We start from the raw sequence: 17,923 nt of genomic DNA, 5'->3' as shown, positions 1-17,923 counted from the left end.
CCACCACTAAAGTTTGTTCCTGAAAAAGAAAGGTCCACCTTTCAAAAGGGTTTGGGTTACAAGGTTTCTGTTTCATTTCTTTCGAGACTTCTTAAACCTACGTGCTTTTCTAACATCATGAATTTTACTGGCACATGTATTAATAAACCTTGAAACAAATGTTTCATACCAATATTCAGTTTTCTGACTGGTACTGACAATACTTGATAAACTGGAAAAGAAGCCTATGTTAAATTTTTAGTGGGATCAGCAGTTTCTGTATTAGATGCACTGCTACTTTTCTTAAGGTTTTGAGAGAGCTGAAGAGTTTTGCTGAATGAAATAGCACTGACATGAGAACAAGATTAAATTTGTACATGAGAAGAGCTCTGCAGTTGGTTAACATGGACCAGAAGGGGGTTATTGTGCATCTTGATAATTTACAAACAGATGTAAATATTAGAGCACAAATAAAAAGACTAAGACATAATACATATTCCTAACATCTTACAAGCAGATTATATTAAAAAAATTCATCGTGGATGTGTTAGTAGAGCTTTTGGCCTGGCTGAGGCAGTGCAAAAGAGGGGTCACAACTAAGTTTTTTTTTTCTAGCAAGAATGAAACTACAGTTTAGAATTTTGAAACAAAAAACCCTAGATGAGCACTTTTAGGTTAACTTGGTTCTGTTTTGTAGGATGGAGTGCAGCAGAAAGGTCTGCTTGAAGCTGTAGCAGTTCAAGTGAGTAGAGCTTGTAACATGGAAGACAAACTTGTCCAGGATACGCTTTGACAAAAACAAATGACCAGATTCCATGGTTGATGTTAGGAATTGTGGTGATAAAGATGTATGCAAACCTTTAAGCAATTTTGAAGCTGTTCTTGTCAGGGTTAGGTGTCAAACTCCACAAGTACTAGAATAATAGAGATCTGCTAAAGTTCCTATCTCTAAGCATCTAAAACATCACTCATGAAAATAAAAGGAAATGCTCTACTGTCCAGAATGTACAGTGTTACTCCTACTTTCTCTGCCTTGTACTTATAGTTTTGCTTTTGGTTGTTGAAACTCTTGTTTACAAGAGGGACTGCAGTTGTCATAATAGAAGGAAATTAACTGAGAAGCTTTGTCAGTTTTAATGATCACAACTAATTGATGATAATACTGATGTCACCTGTATTTTAGGATTATGACCCTTAGCCAAACATTGCTCGTTTACTAGCTTGTTCTCAGAGGGATAGGAGAATTGAGTTTTTAAGAGCTTTATGTTTGATGAATAATGAAACTGCACCAAATTTTTCTTTTGCTTATGAACCATATTTACCTATTTATAAGAAAGAATACAAAAAGGTATTAATCATATAAAGGCAATTGCATAATAAATCTTTTTTAGCATAAGTATCTGTAGTGAGAGTTTTTGGGAAACTTGTAACTATTAAAAGGGTGAATAGTTTACTATTATGGAAAAAATTGCATGGTGATTATAAAGTCAGTATAAGTATTTGGACAGACTTCAGGGTAAACTAAGTAACATAGGAGACATTTTTATATACATGCATAGTGAATCATGGGAAATACTTTTCACTGTTTGGTGGAAATAGCACCTAAAATGTCACCCTAGAAACTATTCAGTGTCTGCTCTAACAATCTTGCTGAATATTTCAGTTTATAACATCTCTGTATATCACCGGAACTAGTCTTAATATGATTCCTTACTTAAGTGGTTGTTGGGATATAGTGAAAGTCCTTATTTGAAAAATTTCATATCCAATAGTCATCAGTTTTCTTATGAATGACTGTTGTTTTATAAGTAACTTAAAGCATCAGCAGCTAGCCATATATGTGTACTTATGTTCTTTGTTGATCTTGCTGTTGTATGCTTGGAATGTGCCTCATTATTACAGTAACTTTGAAAGTACAGGTCCATCAACATGATCTATTGTTATGAAATTAACATCATGTTATGTGTTTTACAAGTCACCAATTAATAGTTTATACTCCAACCTGTATTTATGTACTAAATGCTTCCTGATTTCATTTCCAGAAACCAGTGATTCATTATTCAAATACATATTTTGCTTGCATTTTCATGGTTTGTCCTACAGACTATTCCCAATACACTGTTAACTTTATAATTATCCTGTAATGAGAAACATAAGTATTTCCTGAAAGAACCTAATCACAAAAATTGAAATTTTGGTTTTTATAGTTAACTAATTAAACTTAAAAAAATTTTGAAAACAGAAGGCTTGAAAAATATTTTTGATAAACAACAGTATTGTGCCATCTTAATTTTAAATCTGAACATAAAAACGTTTGGCCTCATTGGAATTTAAATTGTAAATTACATATACTTAAATAATTACCATTTCAAATTTAATTTTTAAATTTTTTTGATGTTATGAATCCATAAAATTCAAAAACAAATTTACAAAACAAAGAGCTAGATCAGGGCACACATGTATTCCATTCAACTTTTCTTGCCTTTGAATATTAAACATCAAATAAGGCAACAGCCAGTGCAACATGATATTTAACACTATTATGTGTGATATTACAACAAAATAAGACTGATAGTTATTGAAATTATATCAGTTTTAATACCCCCAAAGCAAATCCCTACCCCCAAGAAATGTTTAGAGTAATATTCCAAGTAGTCACTTTTATTGTATGATTCAGTCAACAAGGACTTTCTACAATACTAGTATTCATCAAGCTGGCTGGACGACAAAATAGAAAGCTTTATATGAAAAATATATATCAGTTTATGAAATCAGATGTAGTGGATAAAGTGTATGAAGGTACTTTTGTATATTTAGTATTAAACTAAGTACTAGTTCGGTAAACAATGATGTGATTGTTAACATTACTGTTGTGTAATATTGCTTGGATATATTATTTTAAAATAACATTCTACATTCTGAAATATTTGGTATATTAAGACTTGTTAAGTGACTGGCATAAAGAGATATTCAGCTGTGACTGCACATTGTAACTATACTAGTCTAATGAATTCTGGTATTAAGAGAAAAATGTTGTATTGATTAAAGACCCTCATTGTCAGTGAAGGATAATGAATGGGGTGTATTGAAAATTTTATGAACTTACTAGAAATATTTGGTCAAGAATGCATAGTTAATAATTTTCTTTATAACACGTGTACATATAGCAACTCAAAGAAATTAATTTTAATGTGAATGAAACACCTTGAACAAGTTTGTAGCATATAAATTTCTGTAGAAGTGATTTTAGTCTATCAAAAAAGATGTTAGTAAGTAGAGATCAAATGTTGAGAGTATCATCATGCACACTTCAGCTTATGCCAAAATATAGGAATCAGTGAGTAATATACTGTGTTCATTCTGTTTCATATCTGAAAAATTTTGGTATTTATTGTGACAAGTCAGGAGGGATGCTTGTAAGTTTATCACATACTTCATTGACACTATAATAAATTTCTTTGATTCATAAATACTGACTTGTCTGTGATACCAACTTACAAATATTAGCATGCCAACAAACTCAAAAGCATCTCTGACAGTATTTGAACAAAATCATTTTCAAAATAAGCTTAGTAAATGATTGTATGTACTAATGCTGGACAAAACAAGTTTTTATTTAAAACTCTTTAGACCATCTAGTTATTATAAAGATCTTATCAAAATTGGAAAATCTCAGTAATGAAATTTTGTCTACATGCATATCAGTTTTAGGAGGAAAAAATTAATCAGCTCAGGTCAGTTGTATTTCATGTAGTACACTAAAGCAAATTAAGTAAATTTGTAAAAAAATATGAAGTTTTTGAAGCTGGCTCATTCTTTCCACTAACCTTCATCCATCTGTCAAAACTGTTTTCAAAAACTTTGTTTCTAATTATAATCATCAACTAACAAACATTAACACTTTGGAAAAATAAGTCACATCAATATTCATGATTAGTCTTTCACACTATGAACTCTCTGCAAATAGTATTTTTAACTGTGGCATAATAGTTGATTTTATTTTAGTATACAAAGTTTCAGCTCATAGCTTTATCTCTTAATCGATTTGAGATGTAATTACAGCCAAAACTATTGAGGATTCACTGTTGTTTTTATCACTAAAATTGCATATTTTAAAATTACTATAATGCATAGTAATATGGACAATTACTATTTGAGAAAGGTATTTTGTTTAATTTGTGTATTATTGAGGATCATTTTGATAATAATAATAATAAAATAAAGCCCATTATAGGGGATGATAAGGAAAGCATTTTGTTTCTTCTGTACAAAGTTATACATAGACAAACTAAAAGGAGGTCTAACTTTATAATTAACATTAAGTGGTCATTTGCTAATTTTGTAATATCTGTAGCACTGTTTCTTCCTTTGGATACAAATTCACTGTTTACTGAAATCAAACTAATTGGCATATAAACATTAGCTCAGTAGTCAACCAACAAAATTTTCTAATCTTGCCTAACTCATGTATTATGACATTTAAATTGTTTCCTAAGCTTTAAAGAAAACTATAAACATTAAGCCACACATTCTTCACGTTACGTTAAGAACTTTCCCAATCCAAAATCAATATATCTAAATGATGAAAAACATTCATAAATGTAGTCATTAACAATCATTAAATTATTAAGTATGTTTAACACTGTACAATCAAAATGTTGACCAACAATTTTTTACTTTATTTACTGTCACTCACCTGCCTAGTTACTAAGTTCCTTTATCTTGTTTCCCTTTACTTAGGATATAATATCCGAATACCTCTTGTTCTTTATCTGCATTGTTGTCATTCATTCATGGAGGTTTATGGAATCCACTGATGATTTCCTCTCTAGTGATACTCTAGAAGCCACTTCAGCAGGTTGGCTTGCATCTGGTGAAATATCCGAGACTAACAACGTGGCTTTCCTCACACAGACATACTTCCATAGACGGTCATGAGGGTTGACCTATGACTTCAGTTACCCACCTTTCTGGATTCTTCTTTCTTGCACACTATGTTGGCTGTTTTTGTTATCTTGTGCTTCCCTGGAAGTCCAATCTCTGGTAGTGTAAATATGGAGTACAACGGAGATTTCCTCATCATGAGTAGTGAAGATGTTCAAAGGTGTAGGTCTCAGTATGCAGTCTTGCTCTATACCAATTATCCACAAGCCATATTGTATAGAATTCTAACTTTTCTCTTGGAGCTTCATGAATACATTTCCTGCTATCCATGGTCTTGCATTATTTGTATAAGTAACTTCCTATCTTCCAGTATAAGATTGGTTAGAAACATATTAGTTGTAGAATTGGTATCATTCAATATGTTGCAAGGCCTCTCATCATTGAACCCAATGTCTTGTAGAGGGTTTTATTAAAATCATGAATTTTTTTATCTCTGTTGAACAGATGCAGTATTCTCATCCTCAGAATACATTTTTTATTGGTTTATTATCATTGATTTCTCACAGTTACAAACTGTAATTTCATATTTTCTATTCTTGTAGAAACTTCTTTGCTGTTATTCTTTGAGAGCAGTTCTTGATAGTATGTACTTTTAAGTTGCACTTGAAATACCTTCTGGTCTGTGATTTACTCTCCTTATTTGGAGTAAAAGGTTGTCTAATTAAAAGTTTTATGGGCAATTCCTTGTAATATATCTTTGTTCCTTTGGTGTTTGTTATATTCTAAATTAACTCATGTTTTTGGGTTTTGAACTTCCATCAGTGGAAGTTGATAATTCCAAACTATCTGTTCTGATGGTCTCATGATTCCTGAAAGGTAAATTTAGTTGTTTACCTGCAAATTATCATTTCAAATTCCATCATCAGATGAAAAGTTTATTAGAGATGTACATCTATTTTTCTTTGTTCTGATTTATGTCTATTAACCACAATCTTGGAGAGTTCAAAGTGCAAAACTAGCAAAGTGAAGAATGTGATTCAGGGTAAACAAAACGTGACAGGACCTCAACAACAAAAGCAAAATAAAGGAGAAGAAAAGTAGTTCCCAATTAACCAGCAATACCTGTCATGACACATTTGCTTTGCTACCTCTGCAGTAGATTCTAAAGTCATGAGGGTGCCTACTGAGCCACATGCATATTGACACTGAAAAAGAACAAGTGATCATTGTGGATTTGGCTGATGACTGGTATTATTGTGACTCAATCACATGTTAAGTTCAACATTTCATTTCCTTCTTGTGTTCCTAAACTTTGCTTTAGAAACTTCATTTTGATATGACTTTCCATATCCTGTTTGATAAGACAGCACCATTTTTTGGTAGTTGTTATGGCTTTGAGTTGAAAGTTTGCCTAATATATTTTTAAAGCTTGTCTTTTTTAATTTATAGAAAAATGAATAGCTTTCTGTTCACTACTCTATTCATCTTAGAAGTTGTTTTAAACTGTACTTGATATGCTTTGCATCTAGTTTGCAATTATAATCTGTTGGTTTGTCTGTGCAATATTGTTACACAGGTATGCTAAATTCCATAGCTTAATGCAGATGGGTTCTCCAATTCCGTATTCCATAGTGTTTAAAGTAGAATTCTTGAGTTGATACAAAGCAATATGTAATTGGTTTGACCAGTACTTTTGGCATTTTGTTTTATAGATGTTTTTTTTTGAGTTTATGCTTCACTTATCTTTTCATAATCCTGTTATTTGCTATGACTTGCTTATTCCTGCACCTACTGACTTGTTGAACTTTTTTAACCTATTTTTACAATTCTTCTCATTTTATTTCCAGCCTTGTTGTTAATCCTTTTTTACACATTGACCATGACTTCAGTGGAATTTTTGTTGTAAATACTCTAAATCTTGCATCACTCTTGTAATTTCTTTTAATTTTTTTCTTTTTAATCTTTTAATTTGCTACCTCTGTATTATTGTCTTTCCACTATCTCAGCAATGTGTCGATTGTGAAGTTGTTTTTAGATTTTGTACTTTCTTTTTTAGCAAAGTAATCCTATTTCTGAAGCCAGAATTGTAATAGTTTATTTTGTTGGGTGTAGTCTCTTGTTATTGGATGAAACATAATGCAAAGTTCAGTTTTAATAAAGATAAATGTTTCATATCTTTGACTACCCATTCTATATTTGTGTGATTTTGCAAACTAAAATAGGTCTGACTTTAAAAATAATTAATGAATTACTTGCTAATTTTCTCATTATATATTTCATCATCAAAAACACATTCAGTACTCACAAAACTAAAGTGACAAAACAGGTAACAATTTTGTTAATATAAAAATCAATCAAAAAACATAATCTGAAGCAGTATTTTACACCTCTCCATAAATAAATTTGTTGTGGAAAAACAAATTACAAAAAGTACTCAATTACTCGTGAATTTTATTGAAAATTGTTTATAGAAAAATAATGAAGCCTTTCTGGAAACTTAATGAATTTAAAATTTTGTTAATGGAATAGTTTGTGAAACTCGCTTTTAGATTTACTGTATGCAGTTCTTTAAAAGAAATGTGATAGTTATTTGACTTATTTTTATTAAAAGTACAAGTTACTGGTTGAATATTCACTTGTTTAAAAAAATGTTCTCTGATAAACTGGGAAATATATCAAGTATATAGCTCAGAAACAACTCGGTTCTTAAACGTGTTAAAGTGTGCAATTTTTGTTTTGTGAATAGAGTTGAGAATGAGCAGCAGCTAAAGACTATACCAAGTGCTTTCTAATATAAACTAATCCTTGAATCGGAATATGTTTGTCTTTTCTTCTAGATTAGATTAAAGAATGTTCACATATATTCTTCATGTATGTATACAGAACCCATAAGATACTAGAAGAAGTTTAACTGGTGTGCATGTGACTCAGTGTTATTTTCAAAGATAATTTGCAATGTGTACACTGCTAAAACAGTTTTGTTATTTATGATGGCCACAGATCAGATAGCCCATTGTGTAACTATGCACTTAACACTTGTGGGTTCAACTATTCATTTGCAACATAGTAACCCAAGAATTGGCTATGAATAGTTATAACTTTTTGCCTTCCCTCTAATTTTACGCTAAGTTATAGATGGGTAGCACAGATAGCCCTCATGTAGCTCTGCGCAAAATTCAAACTAAATAAACAAAATATCTTAAAAGTATTTTTCTTGCAAAATGTTTATTTAGCACCCAAACTTTGCAACATTTCCATCATATTTCTGAAAACACTTTTGATTAATGAAATACATATCAATTGATTTTCTCACAAATATTGATTAGTTATCATTATCTTAGAGAATAAAATATTTCACATTTTCTAACATATGAAATTAAACTGAGTCGAAATTGGCATCAGTTTCTTAGTTTATGTGCCAAAACCACTCAATACAGAACTAGTTTCACAAATCCAGAATCAAGTAAGCCTTGTTTTACATGTGGCCCTTATGATAATTTATTAAATGCATTGTAAATATATAGATCTACACTGTTGATTTTTTATCTCCTCATATATCAAATAATCTGGGAACATGTTTTGAAGAAATTTACTCATTGGGGGGAAAGGGTCTCACTCATTTATTTAAAAGATAATTTTACAATTACAGAAGAAATATGTATTTCTGCACTTACATTTTGGAAAAAATGTTGTTCATATGTGATTAACAATTCTGTAGCATGAATAACTTCATCAGGGATACCAGTGTGCATTTAAATTTGATGAAAAGGTTTTTACAACAGCAGTCTTGACTACGACAGCATTTAACTGACTCAACACTGGGTTTGGATATTTTTTCATATTTGAATGTATCGGACAAAAACCAGCTGACTAAATGCAACACTGCTTTTCAAGAAACAAAGACATTGCCAATAATACTATTTAATTATTTAAAGAAAATTTTATAAGCTTAAATGCTATACAAGTATTAGATGAATTTTTAGTACAAAAACATACAAAAATAGTTAATGGCTTGTGAGGTTTTTGCTACATATTTAAATTCACAAATATACTGTACTTTTGCATTTGAAGTTGTTTTGAAATGGCATTAGTACAGTTGTCAGTACTGTGAGTGATCTCTTTTCACTTTCAAGGGTTTTAGTAAGTCTAAATGCAAGAAATATATCTTTTAGTGTATGAATCTTTGTGACTTGGGTCTGTGGACTGCATCATTGATTGCCAACATACACTTTCTTCAAAGCCAGTCAGACTAAGTATGAAAACTGAAATGCTTGCTTATTAAACAGTAGTTTCAGTCTGCATGGTCAGACTGTGTCACTGGTTCATGTTCTTACATCAGTGTAAAAACAGTAAAACAAAGTGTAACTTTAATGTTCAGTGACCATGTCTAAAGATAAAAACAATAACTTGTTATTACATGCCAGTAATATTATCTACACAAGATTAAGACATTTACTTAAAATTATAATGATCATTATACTTATGATAACATTAAATTATTAAACTTTTAAATGGTTGACAGTGATAGGTAAAGAAACACCAACCAGTCAGCTGTGAAAATAAGTCTTCTCTTAGTTTGTGGTACAACAGATTACCTACACTGCCCACTTACTAATACGTATTTCTGGTCCAGACATCATGAAAGTTTCAAGATTAATATGCAAGCTTCTTAGGCCAATCTGATTTCATGGTATTTCTTTACTCATAATAAAAGTGTACTTAAAATTTAAATAAAATAATTATAATTATTGCTATTACTGTTACCTTAATATTTTTTTCAACACTGTTTTTAACTTTAATTGTACATACATTTTCTTTAGATAATATATGGTAATAAATTTGATAAGAAAACTGAATTATAACTGCAGTCAAAAGCAGAATGCTATACTTTTATCACCTCTGATAACTACTCTTGTAATGTAATCACATTTAATTAAATGTTTGTTAATAAATTACCTCTGTACTAAGTTCAAGAAAATACAATCAATTAAAACAGTTTATATTATTCTTTCCACATAGTAAATGGTTCCATAATTTTCCTTTATCTTCTTTTCTTCCTTCTAACTACAGTTTATTATATCTCACAAATACAAACTTACATTAACATGTATATTTATATACATGCATACATATATACACACAGGCTGTGCAAGTTTTTGCTAGGAAAAATATAAGCCATAAGTTTTGGTCAAGAAATTTGAATTGAGAGAAGTCACACCAAAAGAAATAAAATAAAAATCCAACTAAAAGGAATACAAGCATAAGATGTTGTTTTACCAGCAAAAATGAAAAGATTAAAAAACAATAAACTGTAAATCACATGTAAAAAACAAGGAAGTACAAAGTGAAGAGTGCAGTAACCATTAATAATTAATTCATCAATAGCATATTGATGAGATGCCATGTATGATGGGACAGTCCATTAAAAAAGAAAAAGGTCAGCAGGGCTAAAATCATTCAGATTATCCTTCCAGTAGTGGGACTTCACATCTCGGATCAACACTCGAGAGATGAGAGTTCATGCCTGGCATCTACTATCTAGTGATGGGACTTATGCATGACATGACTACAGATCCATCATTGGAGCTACTTGTTGTTGACCACTGTTTCTCCTTCAGTGCATCTTCATTATGTCCAATGTGGATGCCACTTGCTCTTCAACAGACCATTAAAATTAAACTTGAAATTAAAGATACTAAAGTGAAGTTGAGGAGAGTTAAATTGAAATTACTAGAATCATGGTTCTCTGCACAGTCAGACTAACCTGAAAAAAGAAAAAAAAATTACATTTAAGGCAATTTTGTGATAAGCTGGTTATTTGTATATATTTGTTGAACACAAGCTTTTTTACATAGTACAATACCATTTTACATTTCATTTTAAAGCAATCTCTTACCATCATATTGTGCAACTTTGAGTTTGCTAACTTCAAGCTGTGCCAAAATTAAAACTTTTTGTTGGATTTTGTTATTTAATCCTCATAAAATTGAGAAGTGCTGCTTATCAAAACTTTGCATACCACTAAAATTTATGGAATAATTTTACTTAATCTTGTGTTAAAGCTTAAAAACATAATAAAGCTTTATTTACATTTAGGCTTATATGATGTAATGTTTATAGGAAGAGCTTAAAAGAAATATTAAGCAGATTTATTCCTTCTTCTTTCCAAAGTTGTGATATGGAGTAAATGGACATACACAGCATTGCCAAATTTAAACCTGTCATTTTATTTCCACATTGATCATTCTCAGAGTTCAACAATAGCATTATAACTTTTATAAGGATACAAAATTCACAGGTAACTGCACTCTTCTATGCCATTTCTACAATCTCCTGCTTTTTAATTCCATAGAATCTGTATACAGCTTCTAATAAAATTACTCCGAATAAAAGCTGTCATCATAAGAGAGATTGTGAACACAAAATTTAGAATAAATACACTCAACTTTAGAAAGTTGAAAGATAGTTTTGGTTCATAAGTTCAATATTTATTTTGAAGTTAAACTTGAATTTTGTTTCACCTATTAAAATTTCATTATTATTATGATAAAACTAATGATTTAAAAGTATCTCACTAAATCTGTTGACATTTCTCACACTTGGTTGTTTTGCACCTTACCAGTATTTTATTACTATTTTTATTATTTCTTTCTTCTATCTTTACTTCATTTTCATATCTCATTAGTATAGCTTTAATAAACATATCAATCACTTGAAGTTGAAATCTAAACCTCAACAGCTATCAGATTATTAATGATTTTTGAACTGAAACATAGAAAGATTCCCATTAATTTCCAGATCATGTGACAAGTGGGCCACATGCACACTGTCACCTCTATATGGACTTCTAAGGATGTGAAACATATTAACTGCTAAGAGTAAAATATGGAAAGTTTTTATCAACAGCATGTATGCTGTGCAACTGACTTCTACATCAGTTTGTCATTGCTTGTTCTAAATTGTACTAAGAGTGGATAATATTTAAATTTTGTAACAAATGGGTAATTCCTATTTGACTAGCAACTCTCATTCACTTGTGCTTATAATTGTCTGAAAGTAATATATCCAATATCAAAATAATGGTAAATGGAATTAGATATTAACTATTCCTATATTTCATCGTTTGGCTGTTTTAAAGGACTTGACACACATTAAAACAATAGCTAGTTGGTGATATAGTGAGTATAGCTTGGCAGTTAGTGAAATATCATTATCAGTTAGTGTAATTTGAATGTTGATTAACCAGTTACATTCATATAAATGAGTATTATCACAACATTTTAGTATTTGAAATAATCAAAAATAGCAATAATCAGAAACATTAATTTCAATTAATTATCTTGAATTAATGAAAAATAGTAATGTGAAATCAAAATGGCAATATATATTGAATATCTCAAGATTTGAGTTGGAATAATTGGAAACAGTAATAATTAGAAATTCTAATTTCGATGAGTTATTTCTGTAACAATCAATTTAATCGTAATTTTACTTTTTTTTTTAATGTAACAATTTCATGTAACTGATGATCAGAGGTAATTGAGTTCATCTTCCAGCTCTATTAGTGAGTAGTGTTTCTTCCAGCTGAATACTGGTACTTTAAAAATTTGGTAAATTAAAATATATCTTGCCAGAGTCATTGTAAGTTTTGCAGAATTATCATGCCTCACCAGTATATGGTGTTTGATGATAACTAAAACAAACCAACAACCTTGTATTCAATCTTGTGAAAAAAGCTTCATAATATACAAACTTTTCTTCGTGTTTTGATGTTTCAAAGACCAAAATATGAAACTTGTTAGAAGTATTATGCTTCACTACAAAATTATATAACATGTTTCAAGCAATCTTACCGACACTGGTATTTAATTGTCTTTATTGCAGATTACTGCTACTTAACAGTTGTTATTGTTGATTATACCACATGAACTAAGTTCTCCTGGGATCTGATAATGTTCACACTGTTGAGAGTGAACAACATTTCATCTTAGTGAAAGTAAATACAAACTAAACAATTTCAAGTGTTTATAGCATCACACACACTTCCAAAAGTAAATTTTGTTAATTTTTACTTAAAACAAGTGTACAATGGTAAACTGCATTACATAGATAGTTATCACTACTCAGTTTTTATCATTTATTCAGTTATTTTTCTGTAGTTTTTAGATGTTCTGTAGTCAAATCCAACACAAACTGTTGCTTTGAACAGTATATGCAGATTTCAGTTATTTGTAACTGCCTGTTAATAATCAGCATTATCTGTGATTGCCCTTAAATTCCAACAGTAGGTAATGGGGAAAAAAAAAAAATGATCATGACTTTATCCTGAAAGGTATTAACTGGCAATGTAGATAACCTCTAGCAGGTTGTCAAGGCATTACAGTGCTTATGTTACTAATTAGAAATTCACTGAATAATAAGATGCTTTTTCTGAAAAGCCTACAAAAACAATTCAGCATTCCATTGATGTAATTTCTGTCATTGGTGCATTTAATAGTAGCAGCTGACACTAGGCCATCTTCTGCTACCTTATTATTGGTAATAAATATGTTAAATTTTATTAATTTGAAAAAAAAACTTGTATTTATTAGTGCTCTGAGATTGTTTAACAAACCTCTTCTGCTCCAAAGAGGTAGTGTGTAACTTTATCATAGCTAAATACTGGTACTGTACACAGTCTTCTATTACTTTGCAATACAGGAAATGGCTAATGTTAAACCTTGTTGTGAAAATTGGTTAATTGGAATGAGCACAATGGATAATATTTTTCTCCTTACCCCATGAACAGTCTGTTAACACTTCACTGATGGTTTGCATGTTTTGCAGTATGGTATTCTTAGATATACTGATTTCCATTAAGGCATGCTTCTGTCTCTCAGTTATTTTTTGCTGCTACCAAGCATAGCTGTAAGCTTAGTCATTACCTGAAGAGACCATTCAATGTGCTTTGAAAACTGGTGTCCAACTCATTGGTGTTTAGCTGCACAAAGTGTCATTCAGAAACGTCTGCCCAACAAGTATCATTAGGTTAAGAGAATAACCTATGAGACATTACTAATAAGCTCTGTAAGACATCATAATTTGCAGCTAGTGTTCATTATAATAATTATTTATAGATAATAAAAGCATGGATTTTGCTGTCTAAACTGTTCTATTATCCCTTTCATTTTAGTGGAGATGATACAGAATTTCCAGGATATTTAAGATCCCATGAATATCATACTTTGCTGGAGATGATAGAGAGTTGTAATCGTGTTTAAGATCAAATGATTTCAATACCTTTACCTGTATAAATTTGTAGATGATCCAGGTCTAGAAGTGAAATTTTCAGGAAGAGAATTAGTAACAGTATATGCAATGAATAAGTCTTCATTCACTTTTCAAAGTAGTTGATAGACTAGCAGCATATATATTAAATGCATATAGTTGTTGCATCACTAAGAAGGAGCATAAATTGAGAAGGGCCAGTAAAAATTGTTGGAAATGACTACCAAAGAAGATACTATCAAGATTCCTTTACAACTGGTACTTGGAATTTCCTACACATTTGTAATACTTGCATCACTTACCCATTAGTAACTTTTTTGCTATTACATGAGCACATATGCAGTTGTGTTGATTATTTTTATGGTAAACCATTAGAAAAATTTTCATTTTTAATTGTCCAGCATCATGAGTTGTAATATTTACAAGCATACATGTTCAATGCCAGAATATATGTCCAGTACAGCAAACTATTTTAAATACCAGCACACTGTATTTCACATCACTGTGGAATTTGATAGCCCATTGAGGTCTCACCTCAGTTTCACAATGACAATATTTTTATTGCTTATCTTGTAAATTTTAACTGTGACTTACCATTGGTGTGTACATGATGCTCAATAGTCATGTGAGGACTTATTTCTATCATACTTAACTTTTAAGTGGATTTGAGCTTTGATGTACAAGAATATTTTGTAATAAACTCTAGAAGACTGCTTAGATTTTATCTCTTGACTTTCCTCCATCCATGTGACAATGAACAGCTATTTACTTTGGGGTATTTCCCTGTTCAGAATGTCTAGTATTTCTATTGATTTGTGGTAAATGATATATATATATTTGTTTTGGGGAGTTTTATGAAACTTCATCATGGGTACCAGAATGGGAAAAAAAATTAGAACTAATCATTCTTTCTCTTAAACTGTTTGTCAGATTTGCTTTCAGGAGATAGAGCATCACAGTATTTTTTCCACATAACACCTGACAAGTTGTGTTGGACTTCAGTACTTTCCCCATCTTCATTAAAATAGTGAGACCAATAACTGCTTTTTTTGCATAACAGCAGTTGAAGCTTTTGGAAATAGTTCAATTTTATTAATCTATTTATCATTGATGGCTGGAGAAATGGCTTGAATCAACTTCAAAAGGTTTTACAAAACCCTTGAGCCAATACAACATCTCATTTAGAAGTCCTACCATTAACTTGTCATCAAGAAAGACTACCCTGTCATATGTAGACACCTGGGGCATGTGTTGCATTTTTGTTTCGGCTAATGAATACACGTCAGACCTATTTTTAAAGAGTTTTAAATTCAGCTTGTTGAATAACTTATTTTCAGGATCAAATTTCTATCACCTCTTTCAAAATATTCCATATCATGCATCTACTGTTCTCATGCTCAATAATGCAGAGTGCTGGCCTTCAGTCTCAGACACTCAATAACTCGTTGTTTTTTTCACTCATTTTATTTGTATATATGCCTAAATTAAATCAAAACCCTTGACAGATCCATAAAAATGAAGGATTTACCTGCTTTTCTTGGTTTACGAAGACAGTTTTTGTCTCATCACTAGCATTTCGTGATTCTGATAGGCTATTACCATCTCATTATGCCCTCACTTTTGTTTCTTTTGCTTTAGTAGTTTTTCAAGGCACCTTAAAATTTTAGTATGGAGAATCGTTGACATGCGTGCTGTATATACTCGGTTCACCTACGTTCCAAAATGGGTCCACATTGCTGTCCAGATAATTCCGACTGCCTGCCTCTTTTGTCAAGCTTCTTGCAGCCTCTGCCCATTGACGCTAGAAAGGAATATTCCTGAAACACAAACCTAGTAGTGTAAGCATTCATGTGGTTGAATTGTAAGAATTTCATACTGAACATGAGGTTAAGTGCAAACTTCCAAGAAGCTGTTTCCCTTCCATTTCAAATGCTGTTGACTACTCAACCGTCTTTAGAGGCACATGCTAGTAGAAAAAAAACTCATTGATCTGGTTATCCGAAAGAAGCAGGAAAATAAAGTTTAAATACAAAGTCAGTGGATCATGGTCAGGGTGCTGCAAAATTTTACTTTTTATTTTTTTTTAAATTATATAAATCGATTTAAAACCTTGGTTACACAAACACTTTATAAGATGTGTCACATAATATTAAAACCCTCGAGCTAAAAGCTTATCCCTTGTGATATATTTACAACTACATAAAAAAATGTTTGTGGAAAAACTTCCTGTTAACCCATCCTGAAACATTGAACATATTTTATAATCAACATGCTTTGAGATTTGGCTTGAAAGGAACGATGTGTTCTCACGAAAAGCTGGAATCAAAGTCCCAGAAGTCAAACTGTCGTTTCGCTGCAACATACTTCTGGTACAACCAACTAAGCTAAGTTGCAAATTTAACACACAGCAATTCCACATTAATCAAATATTTGCATCTGCAATCTAAAGCTTTGTAACTGGACCACGTGCAAATGTTAAACTCCACATACAAACATTTAAAGTACAGATTAATTAGTTTAGGTAAAACTTAAAACGTTTAAAGGATTCAATTCTGAAACGAAACAATAACCTACAATATGTCAACTTTAAAAATAAAAAATATCTTGAATAATTGTACACTTACATAAAATAAAACCTTTTATCTAAACCTCAATCGATTGTTAAATTAATGGTAACTTTTAAGCATTAATCTTTAAATAGCCAGGATAGAAACGCAATTCAATTAGTTATGTAAATTTGGCTTTTTTTTAAGGATAAATAGTAATAACTATAATGCGCGTTTATGATTTAAACAAAGTGAAAGTTTCTAGTTTAATATATAAAATTACGAATTGAAGGTTATTTTTGACACACCCAAGAAAAACTATTTTTGATTTTTGTCTTGAGAGAAAATAGAATACAATTTGAAAGCAATTGACGTAAAAGTCATATGCATAGTACATCATGATATCATTAATTATGATTCTTAATGGGGATTGCAAGAAATTACACAAAGCGTTAATAGAACGCTCGGGCACAAAGTACCTGAAACAGTAAACATTCATTTCTAACAGTTTAAGTCCCCCGCTGGTACAGCAGTAAATATACGGATTTACAACGCTAAAATCAGGGGTTCGATTCCCCTCGTTGGACTCCGCAGATAGTCCGGTGTGGCTTTGCTATTAGAAAACAAACAATTTAAAACCTTTACTGCTGACTGTTAAGGCTGTACGCATGTATATATATACGTGTAAATGTAACAAAAAAAAACGCATGCATGTCAGGCTTGCAAGGAAAACAACATTTCAAAACAGCCCTTTTGTAATTCTTTTTTTCCTTATTATTGCCCTCTTGCAAATCTACAGCAATAAACGTCTTGGTATATTGCATCTAAACGTTTCGTAGAATACCAAATAAGGTACTGCAAAGGTAGAAGTATTGAAAAGCCGATTTGTCTCTTCTGCATTTTACATGAGCTAAAAAGTGTCGTAATTCTTGTGGAAACGATGTTATCAATATCCCTTGAAGTTAGCTTTCTTACGAATATCTAATGTTCTCTTTTAAAAAAGAAACTTAAGTACAGGGTGAAACAGGAATTACCAGTCGATAATCGATACACATTAAATGACTATCAAGTAGGTACTCAGTGCTTTGTACAATATACAGTCGGTGTCTTTAGGCAACTAACGCGTATTTTACGTATGAAGTGGAAGAGTATAAAAAAATCAATACACCTGATATTAAATTTTATTACACACATTTGAAGAATAATTAAAAGACTAAAGTTTATTTAAAGTGATGTGTCATAAGTCT

General features: G+C 31.0%; 1 protein-coding gene and 1 long non-coding RNA gene across 2 annotated transcripts in view; one reads left to right on the top strand and one right to left on the bottom strand.

Annotated features, from left to right (window-relative positions):
• The window catches only part of LOC143256940 (uncharacterized), a 42,489-nt gene that overhangs the window by 11,967 nt on the left and 12,599 nt on the right, over positions 1–17,923 (top strand). The gene's annotated exons all lie outside the window — the stretch shown is intronic.
• Positions 8,072–16,763, bottom strand: LOC143256943 (uncharacterized). Its single transcript, XR_013031633.1, has 2 exons — positions 15,659–16,763; positions 8,072–10,627 (listed from the first exon to the last, which is right to left on the bottom strand). It is a non-coding gene; the product is annotated as an uncharacterized LOC143256943 (long non-coding RNA).

Source organism: Tachypleus tridentatus, chromosome 7 (assembly GCF_004210375.1).
Source record: "Tachypleus tridentatus isolate NWPU-2018 chromosome 7, ASM421037v1, whole genome shotgun sequence".
NCBI classification, from domain to species: Eukaryota; Metazoa; Arthropoda; class Merostomata; order Xiphosura; family Limulidae; genus Tachypleus; species Tachypleus tridentatus.
This window is presented reverse-complemented; position numbering and strand designations above follow the sequence as displayed.